This window comes from Haemaphysalis longicornis, unplaced genomic scaffold (genome assembly GCF_048455015.1).
Source record: "Haemaphysalis longicornis isolate Haplotype H1 unplaced genomic scaffold, Haemaphysalis longicornis Haplotype H1 scaffold_10, whole genome shotgun sequence".
Lineage (NCBI taxonomy): Eukaryota > Metazoa > Arthropoda > Arachnida > Ixodida > Ixodidae > Haemaphysalis > Haemaphysalis longicornis.
This window is the reverse complement of record NW_027526204.1, coordinates 76,133,314-76,147,820: the sequence shown is the minus strand read 5'-3', so window position 1 is coordinate 76,147,820 and position 14,507 is coordinate 76,133,314. Positions and strand designations below refer to the sequence as shown.

At 44.3% G+C, this 14,507-nt stretch overlaps 1 protein-coding gene and 1 long non-coding RNA gene across 2 annotated transcripts in view; both read right to left on the bottom strand.

The window, feature by feature from the left end:
• Positions 1-14,200, bottom strand: part of LOC144158802 (chitin deacetylase 7-like) — a 194,240-nt gene extending 180,040 nt beyond the window's left edge. Inside the window, exons 1-2 of the mRNA XM_077689950.1 lie at positions 14,116-14,200; positions 12,522-12,617 (exon numbers count right to left, since the gene is read on the bottom strand). The gene's annotated coding sequence lies outside the window, so the exon portion shown is untranslated. The remainder of the gene's footprint in view (positions 1-12,521; positions 12,618-14,115) is intronic.
• Positions 9,576-10,658, bottom strand: LOC144157812 (uncharacterized). The gene is made up of 3 exons (XR_013319873.1): positions 10,575-10,658; positions 10,067-10,165; positions 9,576-9,665 (listed from the first exon to the last, which is right to left on the bottom strand). It is a non-coding gene; the product is annotated as an uncharacterized LOC144157812 (long non-coding RNA).
• Positions 14,201-14,507: the final 307 nt, after the last annotated feature.

The following is a 14,507-nucleotide window of genomic DNA, read 5'->3' as shown; positions in this document are numbered from 1 at the left end:
CAATGTCAAAAACCCCGACGTATCAGAGGTCTAGGCACTTCAGGAAACAGAACTGAATTCTCCTTGAATGCTTATACGAGGGCTTAGCTTTAGAGGCAAAAGTAGTCTGAAACGGCTAGGCTGTTCTATGTTCTTTTCTGGACACACTCATCCGCTCAGGTGTCTGCGCCATCATTGTAGTCATATCTATAAGGACAGTTTCAAATCTTATTTTCCCACTGAGAAAATCGCATCTAGTAACAATGGAAAGTATTGCTCTTGATGGGTGTCTTTGTTTTTTGTTCTAATTCTTACTAGCACCACGCAAGTTACTTTTTTTACTAATTGTGCCTCAAAAAGTTAGTTTCTACAAAAGCACGTATCAAGTTTAAATTTTCAAACGGTGATTATAAGCGTCTCCATTGTCACAGTCTTGAAGGCAGCACGTGTTGCGGCAGCCATCGCCCGTCAGCGATCATTGGACCAACGATCGTCTTTTTGACATGCTTCTTCTCAATGGTGTAGCGGCGATTCTGACATCGCGGAAACGCACACACAAAGTGAAATATTGCTGCCTATGATTAGTCAGGATGTTTGTGGCTACAGAATTGTTGTTGAATGCTGATACGTAGTTTACCTTTTAGTGTGGAAGTAGAGTCAAATGGCTCTGCTCTTGACAAATTCGCCACCGCAGGTGCTTCCGCCCCAGACGCAGTACCATCTGTCGAAACAGTTTTGGCTGTTATGCCTTCACTCAGGAAATGGCGTCTGGTATCTGCCAAAGCAGTTGTATTTGATGAATTCCTTTTAGTGTTCAGTGCTAATTGCTCCGAGCCTCACCCACGTTACTTTCTCTTTATTTGTCGCTCAAATAACTCAGTTTCTGCGAAATCACGTATCAGATTAGCATTTTCCCCTCAGGATTGTCAGAAACACCATCCTCAGAGTTTACCTCACCATCTGTAGTGGCAGCAATTCTGCGTCACACCCTTTGTTCCCATTTTTGAAGCATCGGGTTGCCACGTCTGGTGACATGGCGCGGGGCACAAGCGCAGTGTGAAAGGCTTCAGTAATTCCTGATTGTCCAGGCTACCGAATCTTCTTCTGGTTCTATTGAGAGGAGATACCTAGCGTAACATTTGGTGCACCAGTAGGTTTAAGCAGCACTCTGATTTCAGATTGGTTCTGCGGCAAAGGCTTGTCCGTGTTGCGTTCCCGCCTTCGTTTTTTCTGAACTGTAAACAAATTTTCCGCTTATATGCTTCAATTCGGGAAATGGTGTCTAGTATTGGCGGAAGACTTTTCTATCAATAATTTGTTTGGTTTTCTCAGTTTTATTTGGTGCGACCGCCACGCATGTGACTTTGTTACTAGTTGTGTCTCAAAATGCTTAGTTTTAGCAGTACCCTGTTTCAGATTCGCATTTTCTAGTCAGTATTGTTCGCCACACCACTTTCACAGGGCCCGTGGCCTTATCTGAAGGGACAGCAAGACTGAGTGCTTCTGCTTTTCCACATCCTGTTTTCACAATGGTATGGCTAGGCTGCTGATAATATGCATTATGAAACACATTTACAAATACCCGACGTATCAAAAATACCAATATTTCTGCCTAGAGAATAGAATTGCGGTTATATGCGGATAACTTGCGCGCCTTTTGGGAACGAGGTGTTGTTAAACATCTCTGTCGCTTTATGTTCTCACCTATAGGTGCTTGTCCACTCTAGCGTTTCTATTCTAAGTTGTCCACTCTAGTAGCGCTAATCGGTGTCAGGTTCACGGAAATTACATTCTTACTAATTAGGGATGAACAAGCTTAGTTTCTGGAAAAGCGTGTATTCGATTCACAATGTCTTAAGCGAGTACAAAACACCCCTCTCGCAGCATCAACAACAGCATCGGTAGGGGAGCAAGTATGTGAGCAAGACTTTTGCCACAACTTTTTCACAATCGGATGTCGGCACTGCTGACGTGCGGAAGAACAGAAACTTTATGAAATAGCTCCACTTATGAGAGGGCCGGATATTTTAGCGTACAAAATTCAGAAGAGCGGTGATACCTTGCGAACGTTGTGGGGCAGAAGTAGTGTGAAGCGGCTCAGCTCTTGACACACTCGCCCATGGTGGCGTTTTCACCTTATTTGTGGTCTCATCTGTAAAGAAAGAGACTGCTGTTCTGAGTATCGTCCGTACATTGTCATCCGGAGAGTCCTCGAAAAACCATGTAGTTAAATTTGTCGTGAAATCAATTGTGCTGGCATATTCTTCAAACCTTGAGGTGACTGTGTGTTGGGTGCCAGGCCACTCTGGCATCGGCGGAAATGAACTGGCGGATGAAATGGCCGCCAATGCTGCACTCCGAAACACAGTAGACATAACAACACTACCTTACACAGACCTCAAGCCACACATAAGACAACACCTGCGCAGAACATGGCAAACACACTGGGACGAACAGACAGACAACAAACTACATGTAATAAAGCCACGCTTGGGATGGTACACAGCTGACTCACACAACAGACACACGGAAGTCGCCTTGGGTCGGGGCGGCCGCTTTTCTGATGGAGGCGAAAAGCAAAAACGCCCGTGTGTACGAGATTTCGGCGCACGTTAAAGATCCCCAGGTGGTCAAAATTAATCCGGAGCCCTCCGCTACGGCGCGCCTCATCGCCTGCGTTGCGTCGGCGCATTAACCCCTACAATCAATCAATCAATCAATCAATCAAGTCGCCTTGGGTAGGCTACGGATAGGGTACACCCATGCGACGCACTCGTATCTGCTGACGGGATCTTCTAGACCCCAGTGCAGCAGGTGCGGAGAGGCCCTATCCGTAGTGCACATACTAATCACATGCAAGGCACTTCACACAACACGACACAAACACTTCAGAGAACTCTACAGACAACATATTCCCCTACATCCATCGTTTTTTCTAGGTGACGATGCCATTGTTTCTGTGAAACGTGTGTTTGAGTATTTGTTAGACGTCAAATTTTTAAACCTCATTTTCTATCACGCATCATGAAATCTGGCCCTATACACCAGCCATGCTCATTGTCGTTTATGTAATTTCACTTTTGTTTTTGCTGACTTTACTTAGTTTTTAAGGTTTCACCCCTCATATATGACTATTGTTTTTGCGCTCTTTGCCCCAGTTGGCCTTGCGCCATAAACATCCAACCATCATCATCATCGAGAGACTGCTGTTACGCGTTGACTCCGATAATGACATCCCGGGTCTGCGAAAGAAATTGTATGTGATGCATGCGTTTTTCTCAGCGGTAATCACCGTGAACTTCACAGTAGTTACCTTCTCACTCTTTTTGCCTCAAAACTTAGTTTATGCAAAATCACGTATGGGATTCACATCGTCTCTTAGGAGTGTAAGAAACGCCATTATCACCTTGTCCACTGCAGCATTGGAAGGAGCAGCATATGTATGTGCTACTTTGTTTCACATCATTTTTCTCAAGTGGGTGGCGACGCTGCCGATGGGGCTTAAGCGCAAACACAATGTGAATTATCCCGGCGTGGGTTAACTCAGGATATTTAAGGCTACAGTACTATAGTAAAATGCTTATACCTAGCCTACCTTGTGGCGTGGAACTGGTGTCAAACAGCTCTGCTGTTCCAAATTCTCGTCTGCACGCGCTCGTCCACTCTAGTGTTTCGGCCCTACTTGTTGTGTGATCTGTAACGGAAGTTAGTTCTAGCGGCTATGCTTTCCCTTCCAAAATGGGTTTCATTATGTGTGGAAGAGATTGAGGTGTTTGCACTGAGTTTGTGTTCGTGATAATCGCTGGGAGTGTCCCGAATGTTGCTTTCTGACTTTGTGGGCCTCAAAAACTTTGTTTCTGAAAACACGCGTATCAGAATCATTTTGACAGAAGCGGAGTGTAAGCAACATTGCTTTCGAAGCTTCCACTGGAGCATTGAAATGGTCCCCATTCTGCGTTCTACACTTTTCCAAATCCCTTTTTGCAAAGTGGGGAGGTGGAGCGATGATGTGTGGTGGGGGCGCAAAGCCAATGTGAAATACCCCGACGTGTCAAATTTTCACTCACTTCTGGCTACAGAATTGAATTCTACTTGAATTTTAAAAGGAAGTGTACTTCAATGGGCGAAAGTAGTCTCACACGGCTCGGGGTTTTTTTGTTATTTTCTGGACACGCTCATTTCCTCTGGCGTTTCCACCGTCGTTGTAGTCAGATCTATGAAAAAAGTTCGAACTTTATTCGTCTACTCCCAAAATTCCATCTATTGCCAATTGCAAGCATTGCTCATGATGAATTCCTTTGTATTTTTGTTCTGATTGATAGGAGCACGACGCAAATCACTTTTGTAGCGCATACTATAGAACGCTACCCATGGCAGTCTTCGCGGGGTGACCAGTTTTGCCCTTGAGTGCTAGAGGTCAGACCACACTCCCTTCTGCAAGCGCCCGCTCGCACCAACGGCCGGTAACGGAGTGAGATAGGCGTCAGGAAGGAGTTACGAGAGGAGGGAAAGGAGACGTGCGAGAGACGGGTGCGCGGGACGTGGAGGAGGAAGCCGAAGAGGCCGCCACGATAAGCGCGCAGCACGAACGAAGGCCACGAGCGGCGCTGAACCGTGTGCGATAGAGGAAGACGAACATCCATCTGTGGGTTGTCGTTTTGCGGTGATGCTAAGACAATGCCGTGAGGCAGAAACAGGGTAACAACGCTACTGTGGCGTACAGCTTCGCTACATTCAAGTCGTACGCATTAGTTTGATCTTCCTTTTCTTTAATACTTGTGCCTCAAAAACGTAGTTTCTACAGAAACACCTACTCAATTCGCATGTCCAAAAGCGAGTTTTTAGTATCTCCACTGTCCCAGCTTTCAGGGCAGCGGTATTCCTTGCTACTTTTTCAGATTCGTCTTCACAATGGCATGGCGGCGATCCGTAACTGGCTCAAGCGCCAACACAATGTCAATTACCCGTAATATGAGTACTTAAGTCATTTGAAACTTCAAAATTCTGGTTGAATGCTGATATCTAGAGTACCATTTGTGTTGGAGGTGGTGTCAAACAGCTCTGCTCTTCTTGACACACTCGCTCCCGCTGGCGCTTGCGTCCCGGTTGCGGTATCATCTGTAAAAACAGTTTATCTGTTATGCTTTCACTAACAAATCGGCGTCCTGTATCTATGAAAGCCATTTTATTTGATAAATTTTCCTGGTTTCGCAGTGCTAATCGCTCCGTGCCCCAGGAACGTTACGTTCTCATTATGTTTGCTCAAAAAACTCATTTTCTGCAAAATCACGCATCAGATTCACATTTTCACGCCAGGAGTGTCAGCAACACCAATCTCACAGAGTCCACCTCACCATCTGTAGCAGTAGAAATTCTTCATCACAACCTTTATCCGTAGTTTTTGTAAGCAATGGGGTGCCGGTTTAGGTGACTTGGCGTGGGGCACAAGCACCGTGTGAATCGCTTCAGAAATTTTCTATATTTCACGCTACCTAATTGAGTTCTGAATGAATGCAGAGCAGATACCTAGAGTACCATTTGGTGCACCAGTATATTTAAACAGCACTCTGATTTTATGTTGGTTCTGTGGCAAAGGCTTGCCCTTGTGGAGTTCCCGCCGTCATTTTTTCTGAACTGTAAACAAAGTTTCCGCTTATATGCTTCAATTCCGGAAATGGTGTCTTGTATCGGCGGAAGACACTTTTCCTAATGATTTGTTTGGTTTTCTCAGTTTTATTTGGTGCGACCTTCACGCAAGTTACTTTGTTACTAATTGTGTCTGAAAATGCTTAGTTTTAGCAATATCCTGCTTCGGATTCTCGTTATCTTCTGAGGATTGTTCGCCCCACCACTCTCACAGGGCCCACGGCCACATCTGTAGGGAAAGTGAGACTGCGCGCTTCTGCTTTTCCACATCCTTTTTTGACAATGGTGTGGCTGGGCTGCTTATGTTGTGTATGGAGAAACACATTTAAAATACCCGACGTATCAAAAATACTAATACTTCTGCCCAGAGATTTCAATTCGGGTAGATGGGGATAACTAGCGTGCCTTTTGGGACGGAGGTGTTGTTGAGCATCCCGGTGGGTTTTTGTTCTCCCCTAGAGACGCTCGCCCACTCTAGCATTTCCGTAGTCGTAATCTCATCAGTAAGAAAAGTTCAGGTGTTCAACTTCCAGTAAAAATGACATTCACTATCTATGGAAGAAATTGTTCTTGGTGATTTTCATTGTTTTCGCAGTGCTAATCGGGGTGAGGCTAACGGAAATTACATTGTTACTAATTATGAATCAATACACTTAGTTTCTGGAAAAGCATGTATTCGATTCACATTGTCTCAAGCGAGTACAAAACACCCGTCCGACAGCATCAACAGCAGCATCGGTACGGGAGCACGTATGTGCGCAAGACTTTTGCCACAACTTTTTTTTACAATGGGATACCGGCACTGCTGAAGTGTAGAAGCACAAACAGATTATGGGGCGGAAGTAGTGTGAAATGGCTTAGATGTTTTGGACACACTCGCCCACGCTGGCGCTTTCACCCTATTTGTAGTCTCATCTTTAGAAAGTTTCTGCTGGTATAGTTACACTCCGAAAATGGCGTCCCGGGTATGCGAAAAAATTGTATGTGATGCATTCTTTTGTTTTCTCAGTGGTTCTCCCTGCGAGCTTCACAGAAGGTACCTTCTCACGCTTTGTGCCTCAAAACAATGTTTATACAAAAAAACGTATCGGATTCACATTTCACATTGTCTCAAGAGGAGTGTAAGAAACGTCATTATCAGGGCATCAACTGCTGCATTGGAAGGAGCAGCGTATCTGTGTGCTCGTTTTTTTTCACATAATTTTTCACAGTATTGTTCTGGGGCTGGCGATCTGATTTAGGTACAACGACAAAGTGAACTATCCCAGCGTTGAGTAAGTCAGGATATTTCCGGCTATAGTATTTTGGTAGAATGATGATACATAGCATACCATTTGGGGTGGAAGTAGTGTCAAACTGCTCTGCTGCTTCAACTTGTCTTCCAGAAACGCTCTTCCACTCTGGTGTTTCTGCCGTACTTGTAGTGGTATCTGTAACAATTTTTTGCTGTTATGCTTTCACTCACAAGGCGAGTTCCAGTATCTGTGAAAGAAATTGTTCTTGTTGCATTCCTTTTTATTCTCGGGGTTATACGGTTCGAGCGTCGCGAATGTTACTTTCTGAGTTTTGGTGCCTTAAAAACCTACTTCTGCCAACGCACGTATAACAATCACTTTGTCACATGCGGAGGACAAGCAACATCAGTTTCGAAGCGTCGACAGCAGCATGCACAGGGGCGGTGATGCTACGTTTTACTCCTTTCCATAGTCGTTTTTGTAATGTGTGGGTGGAGGTGGTAATGTGGTGCGGGGCGCAAACCAATATGAAATACGCCGACGTGTCAGAGGTCCAGGCACTTCGGGACACAGAATTGAATTCTTATTGAATGCTTATGCGAGGGCGTGCCTTCAGATGTGAAAGTAGTCTCAAAAGGCTCGCCAGTTAAATGTTCTTCTCTGGACATGTTCATCCCCTCTGGTGTTTCCGCCATCATAGTAGTCGTATTTATAAGGAGAGTTTCAACTGTTGTTCGTCCACTGAGGCAATCGCATCTAGTATCAATGGAAAGCATTGCTCTTCTTGGGTTCCTTCGTTTTTGTTTTAACTCATACGAGTACCACGCAAGTTACTTTTTTACTAATTGTGCTTTAAAAGTTAGTTTCTGCAAAAACACCTATCAAGTTTAGATTGTGAGAAGGCGATTTTAGGTGTCTCCAATGTCACAGTCTCAAAGGCAGCACCTGTTTGTGCAGTCATCATCCGTCAGCGATCGTTGGCGCAACAATCGTCTTTTTGACATGCGTCTTCTCAATGGTATGGTGGCGATGCTGACGTTGCGGAAGCACTCACACAAAGTGAAATATTGCGGCGTATATTTAGGCAGGATATTTGCGGCTACGGAATTGCGGTTGAATGCTGATACCTAGCGTACCTTTTGGGATGGAGGTAGTGTGAAACGTCTCTGCTCTTGATGAACTCGCCCCCGCTGGCGTTTCCGCCCCAGCTGCAGTATTATCTGTAGAAGCAGTTTTAGCTGTTATGCCTTCACTCAGGAAATGGCGTCTCGTATATGCAAAAGCAGTTGTATTTGATAAATTACTTTGTGTTCTCAGTGCTAATCGCTTAGCGCCTCACGCACTTTACTTTTTAATTATTTTTGCGTCACATAACTCATTTTCTGTAAAGTCACGTATCAGATTCTTATTTTCACGCCAGGATTGTCAGGAATATTCTCGCAGAATCCACCTCACCATCTGTAGCGGCAGAAATTCCGCGTCACAATCCTTGCCAGTACTTGTTTAAGCAATAAGGTGTCGGGTCAGGTGACGTGGCGCGGGGCACAAGCGCCGTGGGAGTTGCTTCAAGAATTCCTTATATTCCAGGCTACCGAATTGACTTCTGGTTGAATGCAGAGCAGATACCTAGCGTACATTTTGGTGCACCAGTAGTTTTAATCAGCACTCTGATTTTATTTTTTTATTTATTTACAAATACCTCGAAGACCTGAATGGGTAGGGATTTACATGAGGGGTGGTGACGCACCCACAAGCAAAGGCTTGTGAGTGAGTTTTCCGTCTTCGTATTTTGCGAAGAAAAAACAAAGTTTCCGCTTATATGCATCAATTCCGGAAATGGTGTCTCGTATTGGCGGAAGACATTTTTCCTAATGATTTGTTTGGTTTTCTCAGTTTTATTTGGTGCGACCTTCACGCAAGTTACTTTGTTACTAATTGTGTCTCAGAATGCTTAGTTTTAGCAATATCTTGTTTCATATTCGCCTTTTCTAATCAGGATTGTACGCCACAGCACTCTCACATGGCCCATGGCAGCACCTGTAGGGACAGCGAGACTGCGCGCTTCTGCTTTTTCCCGTCCTTTATTCACAATTTTGTTGCTTTGCTGCAGATGATATACACAGAGAAACACATTTAAAAATACCTGACGTTTTAAAAATACCAATATTTATGCAGAGAGAATTGAAATGTGGTCATGTACGGATAACTAGCGTGCCTTTTGGGACCGAGGTGTTGTGGAACATCTCGATGGGTTTGTGTTCTCCCCTGGAGACGCTCGTCCACTCTAGAATTTCTGTAGTCATTGTAATTTGATCAGTAAGAAAAGTTCCCCTGTTCTCCTTCCAATCAAGAAATGACGTTTACTATCTCTGAAAGAAAGTTTTCTTGGAGAATGTCGTATTTTTCGCAGTGCTAATCGGTGTGAGGTTGCCGCAAATTACATTGTTACTAATTATGGATCAATAAGCTTAGTTTCTGGAAAAGCGTGTATTCGACTACCATTGTCTCAAGCGAGTACGAAACACCCCTCTCACAGCATCAACGGCAGCATCGGTACGGGAGCAAGTATGTGTGCAAGACTTTTGCCACAACTTTTTCAGAATGGAATACCGGCACTGCCGAGATGCGGAAGCATAAGCACATTATGAAATAGCCCCATATATGTGGAGGGCGGATATTTTGGTGTACAGAATTCAGGAAGAGCGCTGATACCTTGCGGACCTTGTGGGGCGGAATTAGTGTGAAACGGCTGAGCTCTTGACACGCTCGCCGAGGCTGGCATTTCCACCGTAATTGTTGTCGCATCTGTAAAGAAAGAGACTGCTGTTATGGCTTGACTCCGAAAATGTCATCCCGGATATGCGAAAGAAATTGCGTTTGATGCATTCGTTTTTCTCAGCAGTAATCACTGTGAGGTTCACAGAAGTTACTTTCTCACTCTTTGTGCCTAAAAACATAGTTTCTGCAAAAGCACGTACGGGATTCAGAATGTCTCTAGAGGAGTGTTAGAAACACCATTATCACCGTGTCCACTGCAGCAATGGAAGGAGCAACATATGCGCGTGCTTTGTTTCATATCATTTTAACAAGTGGCTGCTGACACTGCCGTGGGGCTTAAGCGCAAACACAATGTGAAACATCCCGGGGTAGGTTAAGTTAGGATATTTACGCTACAGTATTATAGTAAATGCTGATACCTAGCGTACCTTTTGGCATGGAAGTGGTGTCAAACGGCTCTTCTGTTTTAAATTCTCTTCCGGGCGCAGTCGTAGACTCTGTTGTTTCTGCCATACTTATTGTGTTACCTGTAACGAAAGTTTTAGCGGTTACGCTTTCACTCCCAAAATGGGTTCCATTTAATGGGTTCCATTTATTATTGCAATGCTTCGTTTTTTGTGGTAATTGCTGTGAGCGTCGCGATTGTTACTTTCTGACGTTTCGGGCCTGAAAAACGTCGCTTCTGAAAACACACACATCGGAATCTTTTTGTTAGAAGCGGAATGTAAGCAACATCGCTTTCATAGCATCCACTGCAGCATAAAAAGAATCCCAATTCTGCCGTCTACTCTTTTCCACTTCACTTTTTGCAAGCTGGGGTGGCGCAGCCGTGATGTGGTGTGGGCCGCAAAGCCAATGTCAAATACCCCGACGTATTAGAATTTTAAGCACCTCATGCAGAATTGAATTCTACTTGAATAATGAAAGGAAGTTTACCTTTACTGGCGAAAGTACTCTCAAACTGTTCGTCTGTTTTATGTTCTCTTGTGGACAAGCTCGTGCGCTCTGGTATTTCCTCCGTTGTTGTAGTCAGATCTATAAGAAGAATTTCCACTGTTATTCGTCCACTCAGGAAACGCATGTAGTATCAATGGAAAGCAGTGCTCTTCATGGATTACTTTGTTTTTTGTTCTAATTGATACGAGCACCACGGAAGTTACTTTCTTCCACAAAAAAGTAATTCCTGCATAAGCACCTACAAATTCGTATTGTGAGAAGTATGTTTTTAGTATGTCCACTGTCCTAGCCTTCAAGGCAGCGACTGTAGGGGCAGCGATCACAGTGCCACTTTTTCACATCCTTCTTTACAATGGCATAGCGGAGAGGCGGACTTGGCGTATGAGTGAACACAATGTCAAATACCCCGGAGTGTGTTTGTTTAGGCAATTTCCAGCTCCAAAATTCTGCTTCAATGCTGACAGTTGCATACCTTTTGGGCCGGAGGTACTGTCAAACTGCTCTGCTCTTCTTGACACACTGGCCCCCGCTGGCGTTCCCGCCCTAGTTGTGGCATCATCTGTATAGACAGTTTAAGCTATTATGCTTTTATTACAAAACTGGCGCCCAGTATCTGCAAAAGCAAGTGTATTTCATAGATTCCTTTGTTTCGTCAGTCCTAATCACTCCGCGCATCACGCAAGTTACATTCTCGCTATGTGTACCTCAAACATCTCACTATCTGCAAAATCACGTCTCAAATTCAGATAGCGAAGTCAGGATTGTCAGCAACATCACTCGCACAGAGTCTGCCTCACCATCTCTAGCGGGAGCGATTCTGAGTCACACACTTTCTCCACATTTTTTAGGCAATTTTGTGTCGGGTCGGGTAACCAGGCGGGGTGCACAAGCGCAATGTGAAATGCTTCCGCAATCCCGGATATTTCAGGCTACCGAATTGAGTTATGGTTGAATAAAGAACACATAATTAGCATACCATTTGGTGCAGTAATAGAGCGGCACTGCTCTGATTTTTTATTAACAACGGAAAGGCTTGCCCGTGTTCTGTTCCCACCTTCCTTTTTTCTGAACAGTAAAGGAAGTTTCCGCTGTTATGCTTACACTCCGGAAATGGTGTCTTGTATTGGCGGAAGACATTTTTCTTAATGATTTATTTGGTTTTCTCCGTTGTATTTGATGCGACCGTCACGCAAGTTACTATGTTACTGATATTGTTCGCCCCACCAATCTCACACGGCGCGTGACCTTATCTGCAGGTACCGAAAGACTGCGTTCTGAAAGCTTTTCACATCTGTCTTTCACAATGGTATAGCTGCGCTGCTGATGATGTCCACGAAGAAACACATTTAAAAATACACGTAGTATCAAAAATACCGAATGTTCTGTCTAGAGAATAAAATTCTAAATATATGCGTATAACTACCGTGACTTTTGGTACGGTGGTGTTCTTAAACATCTCGATTGGTTTCTGTTCTCTCCTCGAAACGCTCGTCTGCTCTAGCATTTCCGTAGTCCTAATTTCATCAGTAACAAACGTTCAGCTGATGTGCTTCCACCTAAGTAATGACGTACAACATCTGCAGAAGAAATTATTCCTGGTGAATTTCGTTGTTTTCGCAGTGCTAATCGGTGTGAGGCTCACACAGATTTTCATCTTAAAAATCATGGCTCAATAAACTAAGTTTCTGCAAACACATGTATTCGCTTCACATGGTCTCATGCAGAGTACAAAACACCCCTCTCACAGTATCAACAGCATCATCAGTAAAGGAGCAAGTATGTGCGCACGACTATTTTCACACCTTTTTGGCACTGTAATGGTGGAACTGCTTATGCGCGGAAGCACAAACACATTATGAAGTAGCCACGCATATGAGAAGGCGGGATATGGCCGTTTACAGGATTCAGGTGGAGCACTCATCATACCTTGTGTACCTTTTGGGGCCGAAGTAATGTGAAACGGCTCAGCTCTTCCGGATTCTCTCGTCCACGATGGCGTTTCCACCCTACTTCTAGTCTCATCTGCAAAGAAATTTGCGCTGTTAGGGTTCCACTCTGAAAATGGCGTCCAGGGTCTGCAAAAGAAACTGTACTTTATGCAATCCTGCGTTTTCTCAGCGGTTCTCTCTGCGAGCGCGAAAGAGTTACTTTCTCGCTCTTTGTGCTTCAAAACTTAGTTTCTCAGAAACATATATCGGATTCACATTGCCTCAAGAGGAGTTTAAGAAATGCCATGACCACCGCGTCACAGCAGCATCGGAAGCAGCAGCTTATCTCTGTGCTAATTTTTGTTTTCACATCATTTTTCACAATTGTCTGGTGACACTGCGATGGCGTTTAGGCACAATCACAATATGAAATATCACCGCGTAGGATATTTTAGGATATTTAAGGTTCAATGGCGGTACCTAGCATACCTCTTGGGGCGGAATTAGTGTCAAACAGCTTTGCTGTTTGTACTTCTCCTCTGGACACGCTCGTCCACTGTGGTGTTTCCGCCCTACTTGTAGTGTGATCTGTAACTAAAGTTTTAGCTGTTATGCTTATACTTACAAAACGGGTTCCATTATCTGTCGAAGAAATTTCTTTTGTTCCATTGCTTTGTTTCCTTTGTGTTATTTTCTGCCAGTATCCCGAATGTTACATTCTTAATGTCACTGCCTCAAACACCTATTTCTGCAAACGCATGTATAAGAATCACTTAGTAACGAGCGGAAGACAAGCAATATCACTTTCGAAGCGTCGACTGCAGCGTGTATAGGGGCAGTAGTTCTACGTTTTACTCCTTTCCACATTCATTATTGTAACGTGGGTGCGACGCTGGTGATGTGGTTCGGGGCGAAAACGCAATATGAAATACCCCGATGTATCAGAAGTCTAGGGACTTCTTGATACAGGATTGACTTCTGCTTCAATGCTGATATGAGGGCGTACCTTTAGGGGCGAAAGTAGTCGTCTCGAAAGGCTCGGATGTTTTATGTTCTTTGGCGGACACGCTCTTCCGCTCTGTTATTTCCGCCTTCGTTGAAGTCAGATCTATAAGGAGAGTTTCAACTGTTATTCGTCTACTCAGGAAATCGCATCTAGTATCAATAGCGAGCATTGCTCTTAGATTTCTTTCTAGTTTTTTTCCTATTTACACAAGCACCACGCAAGGTATTTTTTACTAATTGAGAGACAAAAACGCAGTTTCTGCAAAAGCACCTATCAACTTCACATGGTCAAAATCGGATTTTGAGAATCTCCACTGCCCCATTCCCTAAGGTTGCACCTGCTGGGGCAGCGATTGTCCGTGCAACTCTGTTTCACATCCTTCTTCACAATATCATCATCACCAGCCTATCTATGCCCACTGCAGGGCAAAGGCCTCTCCCATTATTCTCCAATTACCTCTTCACAATAGTATGGCTGCGATTCTGAAGTCGCGGAAGCGCACACACAAATTGAAATACCGTGGCGTGTGATTATACACGATATTTGCAGCTACAGAATTCTGATTGAATGCTGATTCCTAACTTACCTTTCGGGGTGAAGGTAGTGTCAAAGCGCTCTGGTCTTCTGGACACACTCACCCACGCTGCAGTTTCCGCCCCAGTTGCAGTATCATCTGTAAAAACAGTTTTAGCTGTTATACTTTCATTTAGAAAAGGGCGTTTCGTATCTTGGAAACAATTGTATTTGAGGAATTCCTTTGTTCTCTCAGTGCTAATCGCTCCGTGCAACGCCCAAGTTACTTTCTCAGAATTTGTGCCTGAAATAACTCATTTTGTGCAAACTAACTATTCAGATTAACATTTTCCCCTTAGCATTGCCAGAAACACCATCCTCACAGTCCACCTCACCTTCTGTACCACCAAGAATGCTGCGTCACACCCTTTCTTTGCATTTTTTGAAGCAATGGGGTGGCGGGTC